Source organism: Acanthopagrus latus, chromosome 9 (genome assembly GCF_904848185.1).
Source record: "Acanthopagrus latus isolate v.2019 chromosome 9, fAcaLat1.1, whole genome shotgun sequence".
Classification (NCBI taxonomy): domain Eukaryota; kingdom Metazoa; phylum Chordata; class Actinopteri; order Spariformes; family Sparidae; genus Acanthopagrus; species Acanthopagrus latus.
In genome coordinates this window covers 22,185,049-22,200,815 of record NC_051047.1, presented here as the reverse complement: position 1 = coordinate 22,200,815, position 15,767 = coordinate 22,185,049, and positions in this window count along the sequence as shown.

The window sequence follows — 15,767 nt, the reverse complement described above, 5'->3', positions numbered from 1 at the left end:
GGGGAGTCGAGGGGAGCAATTATTCTGGATTTCACACTGCGGCTTTGGTCAGTAAACACAACTCCAGACTGCAATGCAGAAGCTCATCTGAATAATGTCAGAAAAAAACAGAGGGAGACAGAAGAATGACAAGAGGAGAGACTCGAGCTCAGTTCATTTCTCGAAAGGAAAAAAAAAATCCCACAATCTCTCCATGATTTACTGAGCACCAGTGATGTTTTTTTTGGTAAATCGAGCAGCATTGTGTCTCAGGCCAGTATTTTCTGCTCAGCTGCCATCTTTTTTTTTTTTTTTTGTATGTGCAGAAGACCATTCTAATGCTGGGCTTAGCACCCAGGTGAAATATGGAAATGAGGATCAACGTGTTGACTCACTAAATGCTGCCAATTCGTCCCCGGATCAACTCTCGCCAAACAACCCAAATCGGCGCAGCCTCTCCAACCTCAATGCAGTCACATTATGGACAACTGAGCACCTCTGTGACTGGAAATAGCGACTAAGCTCTTAAAACCTAAAGGGCTGAAAAGTTTTTTTTTGTTTTTTTGGGTTACAGGCTTGAGAGCCACTGTTGTCTGTCAGCTGTCCCCCTCCCGCTCGGCTCAGGCTGGGGCTCCGTCCCTGGAGGTAACGCTGCCATCCTCCACCAGCCTTGTCTGGTGGAGGCAGCCGGCACATAGCTGCCTCTTTAATGCCGTGGCCTGGAGCTATTATTCTGAAGGTTATTCATCATGTATAACACTCCCGTTACAGAGGCAGATTAATTAAAGATGAGAACTATAGGTGTGAACCTTTTAGACCCCAGCTGCCGCCTGACTGAGAGAGCTGCACTGTATGTAGGGCTTCGTCTCTGTTTATACGATTGTTGTCATACGATATAACTGTAGGTAATAATAACGATATTCACCGCTAATGAGCCGCTTATTAGCAACATTACAGTCTGTTCGCATTTCATTTAATTTTAACCTCTATTTAGGATTCTCTGTTAGGATTACACAGTAGAAAATGCAAAAGGACTTGATAGACATACAGGTCAGAGAGGACCAACCAGCCTTGTTAGGAATTCGTAAGAAAAGAAATAACTACAGGTCTCAATAGTTTCCACTTCCACTCCAGTTTTAGTCACTAGTGTAGTCTGAAACTAATTAACCCCTCTCTGTAGTCTACCTTAACAAATAGCTGTGGAGTACGGTCATACAGAAGAGGGCATTAATGAGTGATTTATAATAACTTCTACATTGCCAATATGCTATAAATATGCAAGCCAGTGAGCAGGTAGATAATATACAGCCTACAAACAATCACAATATTTTAAGGTTATATCGCAATACACAAAACCAAATACCTCAATGTTGATATTGTGACAATATTGTATGTCCTTTCACCAGATATTGACACAATATTTAAAAAATAAAATCATCAGTAATGTGGATATAATGAGGAAGGGGGTAAATATAAGCAAGTATAAGGACACGTTTAGAAAATGACATCACTTGACTGCAATGCAAAACAACAATAATCATATAGCACTGATGTACTGCCCAACCATAAGTGTAACGCTGCTCCTTCTGCTACTACTGATGATAATAATAATCATAAAAATATCCAAATGAATCTGATCTGATGTAAAGGCGATAATAGTGACAAATGTGACACGAGCGAATCAGTTTGAGACTCTCACTGTTTGAGTCGAACTGGATGCAGCATTTAGCGGGTAGAGACGGCATTTTGCTGCAATGTTAAGGGTGCGACTGCAAAGGCTACTACACCACTGCCGAGACAGTCCTGACTTTTATTTGCACTTCACTTTTCTGCCCTTCCCCCCCCTCCCCAAATAAACGGTCTGTCGGTGCCAGTAATCTCAGAGACATAAAAGGGGAGCTATCACTCTGAATCTTTTACCACTGACTTTTTTTTATTTTTTTTTATAGGAAATCAACAGCAATCTCAACAGTGAGCGAAGAATCACTTCAAATGACCCAACTGCAGCTATTGTGCTCCTCATGCGCGTGCTATCCAACACCGAGGGATGAAAGGCAGAGATGCTGCGAGAGAAAAATGGGTTGGCCATCCTCATCCTTAATATATCGAACAAGACAGCTAAGCAAACAGTCGAATCATAAAGGTGAGCGCTGCGAAATTGGATGAAAGGTTTTTTTTTTTTATAAACGTGGAGGTTGTGGAAGCGGCGGTTGCAGCGATCAGGTGGTCACCACAGCCTCAAATAAGAGCATCTTCCACTCCTTAAAAGCCCCTCTGCCAGGCTTACGGGGACCACACCGAGTGTGTGTAATGGCCTGGCTGTGAGAGTCCGGGGATTTAACAGCTAGACTTGAGTCAACACCGAGGCTCATCACAAACATCATTACTTTCCCTTGGCTTGTCCTTTTCCCTCCTTCAGTGGCCCAGGTCTGATAGCTGTGTACAAACGACTGGGAGCAAAGGGATGGATGGCCTAGTTTGATAAAGAATGATCGACTCAAGGGCTGTTATTTACTGGGTATGTGCTCGTCTCTGGCTCCATATCCACAGGAAAAAAAAAAAAGGGTCTTCAGACATCTTGAATAGCAGACCTTATTACCATCTCTCCTGCTGCCCCTCTTGTTGCTCATTCAAGAGTTTCCACGAATTATTAATACACAAGTGTTGGTGGTAACAGGTCACTTGTACCCAGGATTATGTAATCAGAAACAAAAAAAAAATCATTATTTTAAAATATGCCAATTTTGGAAATTAAAAAAAAAAAAAAAAGATCCCACATGTTGCAGCATGCACACAGTTCACCTACAGAATAGCTTTTGTAATTTGATTGGCCCAACTGCAAATGCTGAATACAAATGAAAATGAACCGAATTTGCACTGAAAATGTTTTGGACTGCGTTGGAATTTTTAGTTCTAAATGTTCAAAAAATAAACTAAAACAATCAATAGAATGGGAGTAAATATCAGTTTTGATGATATGTGTTGTGTTGCTGATATTTGCTACTGAAGTTAGCGTGCTAAGAAGCTAGTCCCAGTCAGCCCCGTCTCCTAACATGACTCCAGGCTTTCAGTCCGTCTTGCTAGCTGCACGGCTAATTGAGCTAACTAGCTAATGGCAGCTTCAGTTTAGTGGTGAAATGCTGCTCCCTGTGTGCTTGCAGCATGAATTCAAGAGGTGGCCAAGAGAACATCTCTCATAATCACAAAACTTGAACTGTAGATTAAGGAACAGACCACATCATTTCAAAGCCTTCTGACCCAACCCTGTTCATACATTTAATCATTGTAATCATACGGGCTGCTGTACCGGGCACAGCTGGAGCTGTGACAGAAGCGGGGAAAGGGACGGGGCGGGCACTTTGACAAAGCCCTCATGGGAACACCAAAGCTACATCACAACACTTTGGCTGCGACAAACCGCACTGATAACTTGCAAATGGAATGAAAGTTTGCATCTCCAGAATGTTTTTAACGAGTCTCCCTGGAGTATGGCATAATGACTGTGGAGCCGGAGTGGAGAGAGAGTCGGGAGTGTTTCGGTCTGCATGCAGCTCTCAGCTTTTTCTTTTTGCCCGTTTATGCACCAGCGGCTCTGGGGACTAAGACAGGCAGTGAAAAGACATGAAAAAGCCTCTACAAAACTGTTTGTTTTTGTAAGGAATGGCAAAGTAGGGAGGAGGAATCCGCTTAATATTAAATAACTAAGTTTTTTTTTCTCCCCACAATTACACAGCAAATATTAAGTAGAAGCCCAGCAAATATATATATATATATATATATATATATATATATATATATATATAATATATGTAAAAATGAAAATGTTGTGTGTAAAACTTTGTCAAGGAGAGATGACTTGACAAAGGTGAATGAGATGGGCTTTTGAAAGGAGTACTTTCAAGGTTCTGAGTCTTTTGCACCTCAGGTGTAGAGGATGACCCTCGTGTCATCTCAGTTGCATACATTCAACATTCCGGCGGTACATTTTTTCCCACTATACAAAATGTGGAATGAGATTAATGGTCTCTGCAATGGAAGAAAAGCTCATGCTGAAGCAATGACAATGAATCTCACATTACTTAATAATTGCTACTTTTCCAGACGGCCATTTTCTAAAGTATAAAGGACTTTCTTTTTTCCGTAATCACAAAGTGAGGAAGAATCAATGCTGGACGGAAGAGAGCTTAAAAAAGCAGATTTTGAATACAGTCTGGGTTTTTTAACACATGCGGAGAGAACAGCCGACCCCTTGTGAGGATTTGATTTCTCTTTTGAGGACGAACTGATTATAATAATTAAAATATGGACAGTGGAAGCACAAGAACAAACGTTTACTACTTTGATAAATACATCCATTACAATTGGGTCAGAACATGGACATCAGAAGGATGTGTTTAAATGAACGGCAGTCAAATCGATTCAAGGGTTTGTTTCAATGACCTTTCATCAGGATCCACAAATAGGAAGTCACAATTAGCTGATTCTTGAGTATACGGACATGTTGATACAAAACCAGGACAGTCTGTTGACAATGCTATACCTACGTTCTCAAAACTATACAATACATAATGCAATATTATACCACATCACATAAAAATTACTGTTACACGACTAAGCTAGTCACCGGGTATGCTATTTTCTTTTCCACTTTTGCTAAGGCTAGCCATGGTTGTTATCTTTGGCCAGCTAGCTTTCACTTGATCTAGCTAGTGTTAGCTCTGGCTGTCAACGGTTCCTTGGTTGGTTAAACAGACACTAAGCGTAAATGTGACGGTGTAACACAGATTACCAATCCTATTTTAGCTAAGCTTGGTATTCAGCTCAGTTTTGCAGTGAACATATAAATCTTTATTCACAGTCTTTAGCCCAGAATACTCAAATTTAACCGAACAGGATGGTGTTTTATAGCATATACATAGCTATATTAGGCAGAGAGCAGATGGTTAGAACATCACTGTGACTTGTTTGGCTAACGCAGACGGATCAGCTCCTTCATTTGTATTTTAGTGAAGTATAGCTCGACTACCTAGTCCTGAATTAGCTCACCAACTAAACAAAGGCTCTGTCTCATGATGTCTCCAAAGATTTGTGTGTAGGAACTAAATTAAGAAATAAATAAATACGTGAGATCACATAATCAATTAACACCACACCTTAGCGACTGGATTTTTCTGCGATCTCCGACATGCGAGGCTTGATAGTTCCGCGGATGCGAGGAATTATCCAGCACTTAAACCTCTGTGGCTGAGTCACACCCTTGTGAGAGTGTTGCTTGAGTTATGTAAGAGTATGAATTGCTGTGAAATCCGAGGGCAAGGATATTATTACGAAGCTTTAAAAAAAAGAAAAAAAGAAAGACTAAACGGTGAGGTGAAGTCGCAGCCTTCTACTGAGGGATGGTTATTGCAGCCTGACTGTAATGGATTCCTTCACACCTCTTTTGCACCGTCAGTCTCCTCCAGCCAAAGTGGCAACCGTGATGCTTTTTAATCAATACATTGTAAATATTATACAAATGTGCGAGATGTAAGATGTGCAAGTCTGAGAAATAATCCACTTTCAGGCTTCATTGGCCTGTTTGACATCAGCAAAGGGGAAACAAAAAAACATTTTTACATTTTGTTTAAAGGGACATGCTTGTAAAAACTCAAAAGGAGGGAGGAGGCCCAATAAAAAGATCCACTCAGAACCATTCACTCACAACAGGCATACAAGGTATATGCAAACCTGAAGCATATACCTTATTCAGTAAGATACTTGTAAATTGACAGTGGTTGCGTTTCATTTTTAAGGACAACCTGCCGGCTGCGGTTCATGTTAGCTTGTATGTGTGTGCTAACCACTTCACATCAGACTGCTTCAGTAACGAGGGTCAATACAAAGCTGGCTTTGCCTCGACACTGATGCTCGTAAAAAGGATCACTCCCAACCATACCGGACCCAGCAACTGCACCTGCGCCACAGGTAAGTGTCGTCATGTTTTGATAGTATTAACAGTTACCTATGAGTCTGGTGAAGTCAGCTGGAAATTGGCTAACTAGTTAGCTCTGCTTCGGTCACAGTCAAAAGTCTGGAAACGTGCAGACTGGAGACAGAGACGATGCGAACAGTGTCCAAGAGTCTGGAGAATGTGTTGGAGACAAACACAGCTTTCGCTAGCTGTTAGCCATTAGCTACATGGCAGCAACTGTAACAACGCATACAAACAAACTAACATTATTCAGACACACTAACCATTCTAAAACATCCTCCTGCAGACAACTCGTATCAGGCGAGTAGATGTTGACAGACGGAGCTCATTAGCATTTAAAGATGCAGGCACAGAGACAGACTGCTCTCAGTAGAGCGACTTTTAGATAGCTGAAATTCAGGACCACCGATGGGTTTGGGGCAATGCACATCGAAGACAGTGTTGTTGGACCTCTGACAGCTGTGTGAAATTGATAAATAACAGTATAATAAGGGACCTTTAAGGATATATTGTGGACTGAGGGCATTAAGTGCATTACAGACTGTTTTAATAGTCCCTGTTAAAATGCCGGCTCTAGCTGCAGCCGCTTCATAATTTTACTAAGGTGGACCACACTGAAGGAGCAGCACAGTCTCCTCCATGTTCAAAAACATTCTGCATGCTGTCATTGAACATCTCAGCTTCCGTACAGAGATTATTTTTTAATGTTTTGTTACCCGACATCTTTACTCTATCTGAAGAGACGGAAACACTCAATTCACTCTCATCATTTTATGGCCACGCTTGCCGCGATCCACACCACTTTCATAATCCAAGTAATTCTAAAGCCTAAAAGGCATGGCAGAAGAAAACACATGTTTCGAATTATAACCCAAAAACCACTTCACTTAGAGGCAGAGTAGTGTATTAAACTGATTGCTGAATCAACTCTTATGTTGCACACACTGTGCACGGAGAGATGTCAGTTTTCATCCATCTGCTAAGATCTGGGCTAATCAGCTGATTCTCGTTGATTGTATTATTGTCAGACAGTGCACCCAACACAAACAATAAGGACATTTTGTCTTTGTCACCGGTGAGATGAAAGAGGCGGAGGCCATCATGACTTATTGATTTCGCTTTTCAAAGCAGGAGATGAAGAGGAATAAACTAGGCACAGAGAGATTTTTAAGAGAAGAGCCAGATTGCGGGGCAGCGGCTCAATAGCAGGAGCCTCGCCCACAATGTCTCGTGCATGCGGTGTGTTTGAGCACTGTGTGCAGCGCATAATGTGATTGTAGCATGTTTGCATGGGCATTTTCATGCACTACACGTGATGTACACCATACATACTTATACATGCGCCACTGCACACCAGTGGGCAATGGGTCAAAAGCATCCCAATTAAACCAGCGTCATGCTGACATCTCGTATGTCTGGCATGTTTTTATAACTAAGAAACGTAATTAATCATGAGGAATAGTGCAGCAGAACACACTGCAACGTGGAACAATGCTTTCTGTTTTTGCAGATTTTAATAGAGTGCTGCAGGGAGGATGTATATTTGTAGGCTAAACTGGAAGTTGGCATCACCCTGGTTCACTTGACAAAAAGCTTGTAGGGTTTTTCAATTGGATTTTGGGATTGTTGTAGAAAATAAGCTCTTTGGCAAACACGCGTTTGTGAAACTTAAAATAATCACAGAAGAAAATGTAATGGTTTTTGAAGTGTGAATGTAATTAGCAGAAGAAGTAAGCTAATGTTAGGCTACAAACAGGACTAACACCACTACCACTCAGTGTCTTAAATGACTGGACTATTATACTTCACTATAAACCATAAGTTGAAAAGTTAGAGTTAGAATAGTTTGCATCTAAATTCAGACTGTAAACATGGACTAGGGAGTATCTGAGTCTTAATGTCCCCGACACCCTCTGTCGTCTCATTCAGCCAACTGTTAGTGTCATGGTTTCAGTTGTGGTTTTATTTGTGATTTCCTGTTTTATTTTGAAGTTCTGCCCTTTTATGTCATGTTTAGTTTTTTCCTTTCCTTCCCTTGTGTGGTTTCCTGCCCTTTCTCAGTTTCGTGTCCACCCACATTTTGCAAAACATGACACAAGGAGGGCAGAATTTCAAAATAAAATAGGAAATGACAGGATCACACGACCAGTAGTGACCACCAATTTTAGGACACAAGGACGCTTTATGAATCAAACATGTGGTATTTACATCCTGAAATGTTTTATGTTGTAGAACAAAACATGAAAATATCTTAAGCTTGTGTTAAACTAAATAAGGCTCTCTCTTTTGAATACATACAAAACCTTTATGGTCTGCTTAGTATTGAGAACTGAATGTTTTTGTCGACCTTCTACACAACATACATTATATGACACTTCTTGAACTGAACCTCAGCACCAACAGGACTCAATACAGAGATTTTATTTGATTGGCAAATTATTCGACATTTACACTTTCAACAAAACTCAATTTATTTGCTATTTCAAATTGTGCCACTCTGAAGCGCTGTTGTTGTCAAACGTTTGCTGAGCCATTGTTGGATTTAACAAGAGCCCTCATTGGCCTCTAAAATCTGTAAGACGGCAAAGACAAATCGTCTCTGAGGGGCCAAGGCAAAGATAATGATGTGAGCATCCACAGTGATGAAGGACAACTTTCTGTAGACGGAAAGTAGTGCCAAGCATGCGCTGCTCGCTCCAGCTGTGTCTGCAGCATAAGAAATAGATATTGATGACTTGTTACTGCTGTGCATTGTGCAGCGCAAACCCACAGAAGGATACGGTTTTTATGAAACTTTTCACAGATGAGGAGTGAGGAGAATCCGGCACTCTGTTAGGAGAGTTGTCATCTCTTGAAGATAAATTTAACTGATACTTTTGGCTGAGAAAACATCACTTATCCTGCCTGATGACGTAAGAGACACAACACAAACTTCAGAGACCAAATCAGCAACAAAGATTGTTTAGCATTAGTTGGATAATTATCCAAGACCATGTTATTAGAGTAGACCATCTAAACATAGTCTCCTTAATGCCACTGAGTTGGAAACTATAAGGCTATTGTAAGCACTCTGAAAACGTGCCATTTTCCATTCTGAAAATCAGATTTTCAAAGCATTATTTTTATTGTGTTTTTTAGTTGGTTTAAGTAGACCATTACCTGTCAGAAAAATATGTGGTGCCATCTCAGGCTATCCTATATATTTATTTATTTTACCAAAATAATCAACATGCACGTGTGTTTTGTCAATTGCCTTACCAACACCAATAATACTAATATAATACTATTATTAGCATAATATAATTATATTAATAATGATGTATAATTATTTCTGGTTTTGGACACACTAACTAACTAACAATTAAAGTTTTCTTCAGATAATTTGGTTTTATCCTCTTTAAAAGCCTGATGGCCCAGTAATTTGTGTAGAGGAGTCACAATCTTCAAAACCAATGTATATATAGTTATTGTTCTCGATGTGAACGGCTCTTAACGGATACCGAAAAGCTCTTCTTAGAGCACAAGTGGCTGTTTATTAGTAAGATAGGCCTCAAATTTAAAAATGCATTCATCATTTAGCAACACAACATCAACTTAACCAGGAACAAAATATTATATATTGATATTCATTTATTATCTCCTCCTAGATTACTGCAAACGTGCAAGGCGAGATGCTTAATTGTAATGTGAATTGATGCTAAATTCAGCTGCATTCGCACCAAGAACACTCACCAGATCATGAAGCTGATATACGGATGTAAATATGGGAATCAATAGGAGGGTGCAGAGATTACAGCGACACAATCTTCCGCATATTGAGCGTCTCAGAAACTTCTCGGAGCTCGTTATCCAGTCTCCACCACGCTCTGGGTTTGCGACCAAAACAAAGCCGCGTGGACCAGACTGCTTATTTCAGCCTTTACATCTCAGCAGTCGCTGAGGTAACAGTGACTTGCATGATTAATAACACCTGCAAACCCCTGCTGATGAATTATTGTCCTTCCCGTGTAATTAGGCAGTAAAATATGACTGATTGTATTGTGTGTATGAAAGCATTGATTGTATGAAAAACAGTAGCCAAGCTTTATCACGGTGGATGGTGTTTATTTGTATATATATATATATATATATTTTTTTTTTTTTTTTTGCTTTTTAAAGTCATTTTTGACAACATGGAGCTTGAAAGTAATGTTTTTCTCAAAATCCTCCTTTATTCACTGGAGCATTTTAGCAAAACACAGTACCCCAACAGCTATATTTCCATATCAGCTGCACCACAGAGGGCTTGACTCAGCCAAACAAAGATGTCTCAAAAATCTTGCGTGTCTCTTCATCCGCAGGACTGGGGATTTGAATTAGAATAACTGTTGCGGCTTGTACGCTGCATGGGCAAATGTATTGAGAATCAGAATAAGCAGCACGGTTAGTGCCTCAGCGAGCACCCAACAAGCCCTGATTTATCTCTGCTGGCTGATAGGAGACAGTGGGACTAAGTCATCCAGACGGTGTGTATTAAAACAGCAGCGCTATAACTCCATAAACCACAAGAAAAGCAGCCGCGGAGCTGCAACACACACTGACGCGGGCGCTGATGTGCAGGCAGCAGCACACTCGACAGCAAAAGCCGTTCATTTACAGGATCAGTTTACCGGCATTTAACCGTTGAAAGTTTGCTGTAAAACACAAATTTGTCATCTTTATTCTCTTGAATTACACCGGAACGCCACTGTTGTGAATGTGTAATGTTCAGTTGAAACACGCTCTCTGAAAGCCGCTGAGGATTATGGACATTTTTTTTTTTTTTTATTGAAATGCTTTCAAAAGCGTGGAGTATTTTCTTTGCCTTACATTTGTAAGGCTATGAAAGTATGAGGTGCATACTTTGTGTAGCCTGTAGGCGCAACATAATATCACAATTTGAGGGGAGACGAAGGGGAATGGCAACTTCTTTGATAGCAAAAAGACTAAATTACATATAAGACGCTGGTGTTGAAATATTGCAGACATTGGCCAAACGAGAATGGAATTCGGAAGAGGCGAAAGGTCTGCATTTGGTCAACGCCTCACCATCGTCTTCCCATTTACACAAAACGTATGTGTTTAATCTGGATTTATGAACAGAGCTGGAGTTGTGGGGTGGTCAGGGTGGGTGGCAGGTGTACAGGTCCATGACCGGTGTCACACCACAATCCAGTCTTTGCATTCAGTAAATAGTTTGATTTAGGCAACAAAACTTTGGGGGAGATTAGGAAAAAAGATCTTTATGATTTGTGAAACACACACATTTTAATGTATAGGATGCACTTTAACCTGATGTGCCAGGTGGTTTGTTAGACGTACCTTTCTACAAAGTCGTCCCCCGAAACTCTTTTCAAAAAAAGGGCAAGAAAAAATACTTGGCAAATGATTGGACGAACCATCCTTCCGTCTCTGTCTATCGAGGAAAAACTTCAACAGATTGGATAAACAATACCAGCGGAGACACTGGTAAATCAAACCCTTATCGAAGCCAGTCCAGAGAAGAGCAAAAGCAAATTCTTTTAGCAAAGAAAAAGACCCTCCAGCACTGATTTACCTCATGCTCTAGCATCATCCACGCTATCCTCTTGAGGAGCTAACATTGTTGGTTTCAGTCACAGCTGCCGTCTCTAACTGCCAGTAGGTCCTCGAAGGACTTGTTCAGCACTTGTGGGTTTAGCTGAGCCTATAGCTAGAAGCCTGGAAAAATGATTACGTGATCTTGAACTTAAACTTTGAATAAGTTTAGAGAAAGATCCTTATTTTAGTTATATATCAATAACTTAAATATCAAGTTTGTGAAATACTGACTTAATGTAATCTTTATGATTCACAAACACAGACACACATTTTCCATTTTAAACTCTCCCGACTGAGCGTTACAACAAATGTATGCCCACGTACACAAGTTAAAATATGTTTTATTTCACAAACTGCACATTGGGTTGAACAGTTAATATCAGCTGTAGATATGTATTTCATTTCATACTACATATCAGCTTACCTGTCATTGTACAACCCTGTATAGGTCTTTTGGATACAACGTTGGCGGCTAAGGTAGAAACACCTCATCAAAATGCGTGAAAGCGCAGCAGTATTTGTCCATGTGAATGGTGTAATGAATGAAAAAAAATGAACTCCGTTCCATATTCACGACTGTACCCAGGGAACGTAGAGAAAGCAAATTGTGGAACCTTTCTAAAGACACACAATATGAATGTATGGAAACGGCAGCCTTCTTGAGAGGCTTCTTGAGAGCATGGCTGCTGGACAGTATGAATAGAAGAGGAAATATCTTGCCTTCTATGAAGAATGAGATGGAAATATAAAAGATGTAGTGCATGGCCTCATCAGCCAGTCTCCATGACTATAAAGGTGAAACTTCCATCTCTTTGAATAAAACATACTCTTTCCAAAGAGTGTACTTGGACCAGCATCAATGAATACATTAGGCTTGGCCAAAAGTTTTAAAATGTATACACCCCTGCAGTCCGCTGTGAGATTCTGATCTGAGGGAAAAAGGAAATACATTTTTACCCCGCAGATGAAATAATTAAGACGCCGACTGGAGCAGCCGTGGCGAAGGAGTCAAGCTGCGACAACAGAGAGAAGGGGGCACGTTGGAGCGAATGCACAAGCTGACCTTGTTGTGTAGCTTGGTGTAAAGTCCTTCATGTGGAAGGAGAGTCTTCAGTTTGAATGATAATCGTTGGCATCTGACCTTTAACTACTGTCCGTTTCTGCGGTTCAAGTTTTTTGAGTAAATCTCCAGCTGGAGGGAAATACTGGATTTTAAACTGAGAGATTGTAGCAGCACTGACAGCTCCTCTATCCAGACATGCAGTGATCGGTCTTAATAATTAAAAGATGGTCTACAACAGGAGAGTGAGCATGTACAGATGTTACTGCTCAGTGATTTTAAGCTTGTGAGAAAAGCTTTCTAGTGAGACAAAAGGACTGACATCAGTCTTTGGTCTGCACATTAATGATGCAATATGTAGGAATTGTAGTTGAAAACATTCAAGTATAACCAAAATAATCAGCAGACGTTATCTACTGAAGTTAGCATGCTATGCAGAAAGCAACAGTCTGTTCCAGTCCAACAGTCCTGTGCTAGCTATGTGAACTCCAAGCACAGCTAAATGAGCTAAGCTAAGCTAAGCTGCATTATACACAGAGACAATAACAACACAATGAAATAAAAGGAACAACATAGACATATTAAAATAGCAATAGAAAATGCAATATACAAAAATGTACAAAGATGTATAAAAAATGTATAAATAAGCAGAGTAACTGTGGTGCAAGATAATGACAACTCGTCTGGGTTTTAAAAAAAAAAATGAAGAACTGCCTCCGGATAGGCACATGTTGATGGCCGTGTCAATTCTTAAAATGACTAATGTCTAGATTCCATTAAGCGGCTTGAGTTTCAGAGTCTTGGCATTGTACACGCTGGCTGACTCACACAATGAGGTACAACAGAAAGGATGTGTTAGTTTAAGCATGTGTTTTTTCCCTACAGTGACAAGTCAAACTATATAATGTACTTTTCTTAGAGAGAACTTGCAGAGTGATGGCTGACTGCTGAAAAGCTGCTGCTGAGACTGCAGAGGAGTACCGCTGAAGTGTCTTAGTAGGAATAAGAGTAGACCATTAGCTGCAGTCTGAGCAGTACTTATGACTACTTACATCTGTTTTCCCTGATATTTCTGGTCGGTCAACTTCGGAGTCAGTGGGGAAGTTGGATGGCACTCCTGTCACTGTAAGGCCCATTTTCATCTGACATCACCACCAGGGTCCTACAACCAAAGGAAATCAGAATAATTGTTACCATTTCACATCCTTCTGATTGCAGAGTGAAAAGACAGCGGTTAGTGAAAATCCTTGAGGACATGGGGCTATATTTCTCAGTAACGCAGCATATTTGATAACCCTCTGCAAGCCAACAGCTAACATTAGCATTCATCCACCTCCTAGCTAACTTTACTGTTTGATACACATTACATCATGCAATGGGCAAGGCATGAATTAATTCTAAATATCAACAGACATTTTGGGCACATTTATTTAAACCTGGACACAAAACAGACAGGATGTAATCACATGTTTTAGCTTGAATAACATTTGCAAATTGTTAGCTAATATGTTGTTTTGCCTTGAAGTGTGGCACATATTCCTCCATATTTTCAGTATCTATTGACTTTTCAGTTGTTGAAAGCTGTAAAATGTCGTATGTTTTTGCAACTTGCACCTTGCACGCGGCAGCCCGACATTCTCTCAGCATTCGAGCAACCCGAGCGTGACGTCGGGCGAAAATGGACGTCATGTGAATATGATCTATTTAAGAATGTGTAAGTGTGTTTGCTTGGATCAGTTACGGTATTTGAAAGAGGGGTACATATTTTGTAAATGTTCTGATAAAAAAAAAAAATGATGATGACCATAACAATTTGACTGCATTCTGGGTGTTTTGTCACCAAACTAACTCTGGACACTTCCTCCATTGATTTGAATGGGGAAAACAATTAAAAAAGGGCGGCTGTGGCTCAGAGGTAGAGCCAGCGTCTTGTCATCGGAAGGATCGCTGTTTTCACTTCCCCTGGTCTGCATGTCGAGGCGTCCTTGGGCAAGATACTGAACCACAAACTGCTTCTGATGTGCTGGTCGGCACCTTGCATGGCAGCCACCACCATCACTGTATGAACGTGTGAATTACTGTTTGCTAAATGCCCTAAAATGTAAATGTAAAATACTGAATATTTGGAAAACCACTGAAACATGGGATTTTAACATGGATTATCAGCGTATGTGTTTAAGACAACTGACAGAGCTTTTTAGGAAAAAAAGAAAGGGGTCACATGTATAAACTGGTCACAGTGGGCAAAAAACTGCAGACATCACTTAGGTATTCCAATATGTTTCCTTTTCTATTAAGTTGTCATTTTGTCCACATCCCCGTAGGTGACAGCATTGTGGTTTGATTTTATTATATGTGTAAACCACTTAGTGCAAAGTTCCCCAATAGTGCGAGCAGCAGGGCATCTCCAAGCCCCCCGCTGCTAAAAGCTCTGGCTTATAAATTCAGGCGGGCTGTCACAAGTCCTGTTTAGATTTTTTCCCCGACTATTGCTCTGTCACTACTTTCAGGACACATTCTGGCGCTCCGGCCGGGAAGCCACAGTGCACCGAGCAGCCAAACATTTGATTGTTTATAACAGCAGCCAGTGACATCAAGCCCACAAGCTGACCACCATCAAGTTAGCCAATGTTATTTTTCTCTGAGGTTGGACTGTGAAAAGCACAGAGTAGAAAAATAGTTTAAGTGTAAAAATAGAGGTGATGAAAATGCTACTGCACAGTCGGTGAAACTCATTCACCTGGAGTTTTCATGGATGACTTCAGCTTTTTCTGCGCAAGGCAACTTTGTACCTCAGTGACCTCAAGACAGAAAACTGGTTTAGTTGTTTAAATCTCGAGGAAGAATTACTGCCCTCAATCAAAATAATGAAAACAAATGAGATTGTTTGATGAACATTGTGAAGCAGAGTGGGATCATGGGAGTTGTTGTCTTCTAGTGAAAGTTCAGTCAAGAGGACGACTCTTTTGCATGCTCAGTTTTTAGTACATTTTTCATGCCGGCCTGTCAGTCAGTCCTCTCCCTCGTGCTGACTCATAGTTGCCTGTCGTTATCTGGGGCTGTCAGTTGATATCAGCTGCTCACATTATCCAGAGGCACATCTATCCATTAGCACAGTGGCGCTCTTTCACTCTTAGCCTAATCATCCTGCTGCTGTGG